Raw genomic sequence first — 9,073 nt, forward strand, 5'->3', positions numbered from 1 at the left:
ATCAGAAGGAAATGATAAGAGGTTTTCAGTAAGGTTTTTTCTGCAAGCACTGAAATTGTAGGTAACAGATAGTTTTGTGATAAGATAAATTGTAACGAGTAACAAGTAAATAAAGTGCAGCAAGGTGGCCCAATCCTTTATGTAGCAAAGTATAAGCCTGGACAATTTCTTATAACGAGAAAAGAGCTCCCAAGGACACATGGGAATTATCGTCAAGCTAGTTTTCATCATGCTCATATGATTCACATTCGGTACTTCGATAATTTGATATGTGGGTGGACCGGTGCTTGGGTACTGCCCTTACTTGGACAAACATCCCACTTATGATTAACCCCTATTGCAAGCGTCCGCAACTACAACAGAAGTATTAAGGTAAACCTAACCACAACATTAAACATATGGGTCCAAATCAGCCCCTAACGAAGCAACGCATAAACTAGGGTTTAAGCTTCTGTCACTCTAGCAACCCATCATCTACTTATTACTTCCCTATGTCTTCCTCCACTACAAAAAAATACACTTCCGTGATGATACGTGTTTGTCACAGTAGGTCGCGTTTTTTGTCATGCATGTACATCCATGACAAATTTATGACATAATGAAGATAGTCATACATGTGCTGTCGTAAAAGTGTTCCATGACATTACCAAAATTATCATCACGGAAGTGTCCACTTCCATGACAATAAATCGCGCGTCATAGAAGTGCTTTCATCAAGGGTGACCGACACGTTGCATCCACCGTAATGGAACGCCGTTAAGCTATCGGGTCGGGTTTTGGATCCGATAACCCGTTAACAACCCCGACCAATGAGGATTTTCCACGTGTAAAATCATCATTGGCTGGAGGAAACACGTATCGGCTCATTGTTGGGACAGATGTCATCCACTCATTGGACAGAAGGCGTCTATGATACGTCGACACGTGGCACAGCCCAATAGAGGCCCATTCCTGTGAAAAGGCCGACCCGTTTGACTTGGTCAAAAGGTGACGGGCCAGCCCATGGAAAGCCTGTTAACGGCGTATTTGCATATAGCCCATTTACATCCCGCTAACCCAAGGCCCGTTACGCCCTATCCGAATTAGGTCCAGTAGCATCATCTGGGCCATCCAATATGATTCCAGCCTGTTTTCACTTCTGGCCCATGTATGGCCCATGACGTCTTTCGGCCCATATGAGGCCCTATGTAACTCTTGGCCTATTAACGGCCCGTGGTGAAACTGGCCCGCAATGAACAGTGTATCACTTTAGACCCATTAACGACTCGTGGTGAAACTGGCCCGTAATGAACAGTGTATCACTTTATACCCATTAAGGGCCCGTTATTCAGTTAGGCCGTCTCCAGCCCATGTTATCTTTCGGCCTTCTCAGAGCCCATTTATTCTTGGGCTCATTTGCAGCATTCGGTTACTTACGGCCCGTTACTGCATTTTCTTCTTGTGGGCCAAATTCAGCCCGTTGTTACAGTCGGCCCTTTTGTGGTTCGTTAGTCTGTTGGGCCATTTTCATAGCATCACCAAATACGGCCTATTAACGGCTCGTTATGGTTAACCCATAAAACGTACGATTTCCATTATAGGCCCGTCTACGGCCCATTAAAGGCCAGTACAAGACCCATAAATGAGTCGGCGGCCCATGGATCCTACGTGACGTAGAAGGCCCATGGATCCTGCGAGACGTAGAAGGCCCATGGATCCTGCGAGACGTAGACGGCCCATGGATCCTGCGAAACGTAGAAGGCCCATGGATCCTACGAGGTGTAGAAGGCCCATGGTCGGGCGAATTGGCCCCCGTTTGAACGATATAGCATATTCAAAGAATTATCCTACTCAATACTATCACCTCTAAAAAGCATACACTATACAACAAAGAGATCAAGGCATAGAAAGGTATAATAATCCTACACTATACAATAAAGAAATTACAGCCGATTATACCCACTGGGCATTATGGTACGGCACAGGTGATAATAAAGCATACACAAACAGCAAATTACATACACTGGGCAAATACGGCTCATACATCATGGACGCGCATCAACTTAACTCCATTTGAACTATAATCTCTTCAGAAAATAGGATTGGCCGGATTCAGATAGCACAAATTTCAGTCTGCAAAATCTCCAATTCCTTCATGGTTACCTCGGTGTCTTGTTTCATTTTTTTGACTCCTGCATCTAATACCTGCATGTCCAGTCTCAACTTGTTGATTATACGTTGACAATCATGTACACGTTGTCTTCCCACCTCTAGTTGATGCTCGAGAACATCAGCATATTCCAATTCCAATCCATAATCATTCGGTAACGGCCATGCCGCACTGCTCGCAGATTTTTGTGTTGATGTCACTTCATCCTGAAATGTTTCTGTAAGTACACATGACTAGGGCAAAAATATAGTTACAACAGTGAAGCGAACAAGACACTATTTTGTACTACACGGCAAAACATGACTAACAATAATGTTACACGTCACTTTCACAAAAAAAATGTTACACATCATGAAGCATAAGTAGGTGATATTTTAAAAATTATAAAAAAGATAGTCTGTGCAGCCTGCATACAGAAATCCCTCTTAGCTCACCAGAGGAGCATGATGTTGGGGCCCAATCGAAAACACAGACAAGTTACAAATTTAGACAACACGTTGCGTATAAGTAAGCAAGCAGTTGGTCATTCTGTACCTCAATTAAAGTCTTAGGGAGCAAAATGAATAGCAGAGGATTTCATACAAACATACTACAGCAGGCAAAACTATGCAATCATTAGCGTAGTATAAACTAGATTATGAGCCTCATGCAATAATAGTTGGTTAATAGACTTCAAAGCTTCAGGCACACTTCGGCAGAGTAATTAAATGGTAAGGCCTTTAATTATGTCAACTAATAGTTATGCAAATTTTTAGAATCCTCAAATTCTAAAAGGAAAAAAGTTATGCTCAAATTTCAGTTTTTTTAATATATTTTTTAATTTTTGTTAAATCTGGTCAAACTATGGTCAAACTACGACCTGTTTGCAAATTTTTAGAATCCTCAAATTCTAAAAGGAAAAAAGTTATGCTCAAATTTCAGTTTTTTTAATTTTTTTTATTTTTGTTAAATCTGGTCAAACTATGGTCAAACTACTTATTCAAGAAGTATTAGTGTTACTAAATAATTATTCAAGAATATTAGTGCTACTAAATAATTATTTCAGTTTTTTTGAATTTTGGTCAAATCTGGTCAAACTGTGGTCAAACAATGGTCAAACTACTTATTCAAGAAATTTTAGTGTTACTAAATAATTATTTCAGTGTTTTTGAATTTTGGTCAAATCTGGTCAAACTATGGTCAAACTATGGTCAAACTACTTATTCAAGAAACATTAGTGTTACTAAATAATTATTGTTTTTTAGAACAATAATTTCAAACTCAAATAGTGAAATGTGTGACTTCATGCTCAAGCTAAATTCCTGAGGGTTAATAGGATTGATATCTTACTATTGTCAGGAAAACAACAAGTGCAGACTTGGAAACGAGGAAGAATAGAACACGAAAGTTAAGCGTGCTCAGGCTGGAGTAGTGAGATGGGTGACCGTCCAGGAAGTTAGATGATTTGGAATGATGAGGGGTGATTAGAGATTAGAGGTTAAATTGAGCAGTGATGAGGGTGATTAGAGATTACAGGTTAAAATAATTCAGAAATTTGAAAATAAAAAAATAAAAATAAAATTCAAAAAGAAAATTTTCAAAAAAAAATCATAAAATTTCCTTTAGTACCGGTTGGTGTTACCAACCGGGACTAAAGGTGGACCTCCAGGCAGCGGCCACGTGGACGGCCTTTAGTCCCGGTTCGTGTAAGAACTGGGACTAAAGGGGAGGCTTTAGTAACGACCCTTTAGTCCCGGTTCCAGAACCGAGACTAAAGGCCCTTATGAACCGGGACAATAGGCCCTATTTGTACTAGTGCAAGGACCAGAAAGGCATTCCTGACATTGGTCAATATATACGTGGAAACAATATCTCCAGCATCGAGGACACAAAATTTCGGGGCGGTTCGGTGAAGCGTCACGGGAAATTGAAATTCTTTCAAGGACTGCCATATAATGGACCAGTGTTCACTAAAACGGTCATAACTTTGTCATTCGGAGTCCGTTTTGAACCCACAAGTACTCAAAATGGTCGTGGCGAGCGTGCGAATACATAAAATACTCCCTGCTTGCACCAGGAGGCCCGGTGTTCCTTCAAATTCGGCCATAAGAAGGACTTTTTGGCCCTGAAAGTCAAATAACATCATTCGCCGCTTCTTTTCGGACAAGCTTCTGGACCCATTGGCCCTTCCTTTTGAAGGAAATTCGAGAGATTACGTTGATTGTAGACATTAGTCCCCCTGGCAAAGACAAACATAGCTTTGTGCACATGATTTATGATCCGAGAATTCCTATTTCTTCATAAATTCAAGAAAATCCAGCGGCTACAAGCCTTATACTCCTTGTTTTCGCCGTGTGGCATGCTGTAGCTTACGTGTGTGACAGCCAAAAACCAAAAGGGCATTCCTGGCATCGATCAATATATACATGAAAACAATATCTCCAGCATCAGGGACACAAATTTTCGGGGCGGTTCGGCGAAAAGTGTCACGGGAAATTGAAATTCTCTCAAGGACTGCCATATAATGGACCGGTGTTCACTAAAACGGTCATAACTCTGTCATTCGGAGTCTGTTTCGGACCCACAAGTACTCAAAATGCTCTCGGCGAGCGTGTGAATCCAGAAAATACTCCCAGCTTGCGCCAGGAGGCCCGGTGTGCCTTCAAATTCGACCATAAGGGGGACTTTTTGGCCCTGAAAGTCAAATAACATCATTCGCCGCTTCTTTCCAGACCAGATTCTGAACCCATTGGCCCTTCCTTTTGAAGGAAATTCGAGAGATTACGTTGATTATAGACATTAGTCCCCCTGGCAAAGACAAACATAGCTTTGTGCACATGATTTATGATCCGGGAATTCCTATTTCTTCATAAATTCAAGAAAATCCAGCGGCTACAAGCCTTATACTCCTTGTTTTCGCCGTGTGGCATGTTGTAGCTTACGTGTGTGACAGCCAACAATCAAAAGGGCATTCTTGGCATTGGTCAATATATACGTGGAAACAATATCTTCAGCATCAAGGACACAAAATTTCGGGACGGTTCGGCGAAAAGCGTCACGGGAAATTGAAATTCTTTCAAGGACTGCCATATAATGGACCGGTGTTCACTAAAACGGTCATAACTTTGTCATTCGGAGTCTGTTTCGGACCCACAAGTACTCAAAATGCTCGCGGCGAGCGTGTGAATCCAGAAAATACTCCCAGCTTGCACCTGGAGGCCCGGTGTGCCTTCAAATTCGGCCATAAGGAGCATCTGTAAGTTTCTTCAGTGAGCTGTTCTCACAAGTATAAAAATATGCTAAACTTGGAATCAATTGTTTATATAATACAACAACAACAACAACAACAACAACAACAACAATAATAATAATAATTCATTCTATACCTACCTACTAATAAAGAAATGTGCGTTTTTCTGAACTTTTTGGTTTGTTCACCGTATATAATTATTTTCTCACATGCCTATCTGAGCTGTAACTCCGAACTTCCTAGCATCTAGCTTGATGGACGATTGTAACAATAAATAAAACTAGACCCACGTACACGGGCTCCTCCATGACATTGACATGTTTCGATTTTTCCCAACAAGTTGATGTACAAAAACAAGTGAAAAGACAATGAGGATGGCGCTGATTATGAACGGAACTTGTTTAAAAGCTCCCGTCAGGGTCTCCGTTTGAAGATTCCCTTTTCATGATCGATGTCCATTTTTTCATATTTAGGTTTCAATGGTGTTTTGGAGGTTCATAGGCAAGATTGAGCTTCGCTCACGGTGCGCCGACAAAGAGTGCAAGAGAAAGACAAGGTCGTGCTTTCTCCAAAGATGCATGTGTAATGTGTAATTTTAAAAATATGCAAGGATGACCTTGTAAGGGTTGGTTGACCTTAATATATGATCTTTCACCTCTTCAAATGAAAAAAACATGACGCTTCCCATGCAGGAGGTGGACCCCACACTTGTGAACCAACATGACTATTGGAGCAATTTCAGACCATCATAAAATCTGGCCTCTTACCGCACAAGGTTTCAGAATGATATTTGAGTAAAATGAATCCACGATATGGTTAACTTCTCCTTCGGGAGGCCAATGGAGGGTGAGCCTATCAAGGAGAGCATCTCCTACTACATCCTTGTCATGGACGGTAGCTCACTCTTCCCCATGATAATTCCTTTGGCTGGAATCGGGACATCTCTACCTTGCGCCCTAAAGCTCGTGAGAGGCGCCCGCCCCATAATAAAAAATTTAATTGTACCCTTTGAGATATGTAAGTTATGATGTTTAGCTTGAACCAAACTTAATGCATTATGAAAATCCATCAATATTTTAATCATCCTACTCTCTCCACCATTCCAAGAAATATACTATACATTGCGATAAATATTCAACTATCTAATTTTAATTATTAATACATTTACTTTAGATTCAAAAGGCTACAATTCAATTTGTTAGTATAACATAAATATAGTTCTAGGGTTTTCATATATGGGAAATGACAAGATATGAAGTTAAAATTAGTCCATTATGAAATTCCTTTATGTCAACTGAATTACGAAATTGGAGCTCAAAACAACTTGAAAGTCAAAATAATATGAAATAACTATGTTATAAGTTCTCAAACATTTTTAGTAAAAGAAAAAACCTACATTGGAGTTAAATTGAGCGAGAAATGATCATTACGACTTTGAAAAGAATTGTAAATAACTGCTTTTGAATATCTCAAGGTGTAGCATCTGTAAGTTTCTTCAATGAGTTGTTCTCACAAGTACAAAAAATGCTAAATTGGAATTAATTGTTAAAACAACAACAACAACAACAACAACAACAACAAAAACAACAACAACAATAATAATAATAATTTATTATAAAAGACCTACCTACCAATAAAAAGAGGTGCATTTTTCTGAACTTTTTGGTTCGTTCACCGTATATAATTTTTTTTCCTACATGGGCCTGGCCTGCTCCGCATCTTTTTCTCTTGATTGGGCCATAGGAAAAAAAATAAATGCTACCCATGTGGGATTCACCCTCAGGATCTCTCATATCGAGATGAAGGCTCCATCCGACTGAGTGATGCGTACAATTGTGTTACAAGAGATGGTTTGTTGCCAATTAATATTATCACCTCGATTCTTTACACCTAATCCCGTCAATTTAGACCTCCTACCCATGCGGGAGTAATAGGAAGAAGAAGAAGTAGTAGCTGCAGGTCTTGGATCGTCGACACAGATTGATGTATTTTCTCTACTTTTTTGGCTGCATACTGATAGCGATCAACGCAGGAGTGCTACATCTATTCTCTTGGATGAAACAACATAATCTTTCATTTTTTTAAAGTTTATTGGTAAACAGAATAATCTATCATTCTTCAAGAGCTTAGATCAAGCTTAATTTTTGTAGGCCAAAAGGGTTTGGGAGCCTTCTTGTATTTGTACATATTATTATGCATATACCATCCGCACACCGGCCAAAATGTTTATTCATATGCTAGATGTGAGTTATTTTTATATTAGTTTTCATCTTCTCTCTACATTAGCCTCTTAGAATCCAGTCAAATTAAAGGTTGAGCTTTTTATGAAGCATGACACTTGAAAGATTGAAAGCGAATCCCTTATTTCTAAATAGTTACAACCCACTAGCGATTTTTCTAAGCATGCAACTATGCTACATCAGCAGGTATGCATGTCAACCAGAAATATTAAGTTACATTTATTTACATGTAATCCACTATCTAATCTTTCTACGCATGCCACATCAGCACCTATGTATGTCAATTATAACTACACCTTTTGCATTAATTTAGCGATGCAATCGTGCCACATTAGCAAGCCATACATGTCGTCCATATATAAGTTATATTTTTTGAATCAATTTTTATATTGTCATATGTGGTATATGTGTTGGATAATTGAAGCATACCAACGTAGTTCATGATTTTATTAAGTACAATGTAAATTGAGAGTATACTTTTTTGCATTAGTTTAGTTGTTTTTCTAGCAACTATTAATACAATTGTTATAACAATGGTCCCGCGATAACGCGCGGGGTATTGTCTAGTTATCTTTAATGTACACTACCATAAGACATCTTTGTGTGCATTTGCTTTGGCAATCTTATATTTTAAGAGAATTAGTAGAGGATATCATGAGAGCAGCGATATAGAGGACGGGCGCGCGCTCTCCCGCTAAGTGGATCAATGGGGCAAAACCCGAGTGGTGGGCATCTTTCTAACGAGCGTATATGTGCGTCCGAATTTAATGCCATACATACGGTTGTATCGTCTACGCTGGACGGTAACGGGACGAGGTCGAAAACGTACTACTGGTACATAACATACAGCGCGGTACGTGACGGATCCGGACAACAGTTCCGTCCAAACAGGAGCGTAAACGTACCGGAAGGAAAAATAAATGCCACGGCTGGGCCACCAAGAGTCAGGCTCCTCACCACCGCCCCACCCCCACCACACCGCCGCCCCCTCATTTTGAGTGATCTGCGGCAACATCAACAAAGAACAGAGGTCATGGCGACGGTGGAGGAAGGCGGCAATGGACTGGAGTTTCTAACAGATCCGGTGGGCAGGTATGGTTGCTAGTTCTTCGATAAAATACTAACTCCAAATCTATTACGGGGGCCAACTCAGTGATGACTGGGTGTTCTCGCAGGTTCCCCTTGCCAGATCTTGCATCCAAGGAAGTCACGCCGCTCGGTGAGCCAGGTACTGGGCTCACACAATCTGCTTCTCGTCCTCGGTGGCCGATTCACAGCAATCAACAGGAAAGGACGACCCCAAACCCCCGGCTGGACAAAAAAGGTACCCTCTTTTCGGGCTCTTGTTCATAACCTCCCAAACACATTGTGCCAGAGAAAACAGAATAATGTACAGCCGTAAAACTAAATCTGTAGTTCCAAGCTGTTCGTTTAGCATAATTGCATTCTTCAAAG

General features: G+C 40.4%; 1 protein-coding gene across 3 annotated transcripts in view; it reads left to right on the forward strand.

Annotated features, from left to right (window-relative positions):
* The first annotated feature begins 8,587 nt into the window (after positions 1 to 8,587).
* LOC119274695 overlaps positions 8,588 to 9,073 on the forward strand; it is a 3,639-nt gene continuing 3,153 nt past the window's right edge. For all 3 annotated transcript variants that reach the window (XR_005135284.1, XR_005135283.1, XR_005135286.1), the window contains exons 1-2: positions 8,588 to 8,710; positions 8,794 to 8,942. The gene's annotated coding sequence lies outside the window, so the exon portion shown is untranslated. The remainder of the gene's footprint in view (positions 8,711 to 8,793; positions 8,943 to 9,073) is intronic.

The sequence above is a fragment of the Triticum dicoccoides genome, chromosome 3B, assembly GCF_002162155.2.
Source record: "Triticum dicoccoides isolate Atlit2015 ecotype Zavitan chromosome 3B, WEW_v2.0, whole genome shotgun sequence".
Lineage (NCBI taxonomy): Eukaryota > Viridiplantae > Streptophyta > Magnoliopsida > Poales > Poaceae > Triticum > Triticum dicoccoides.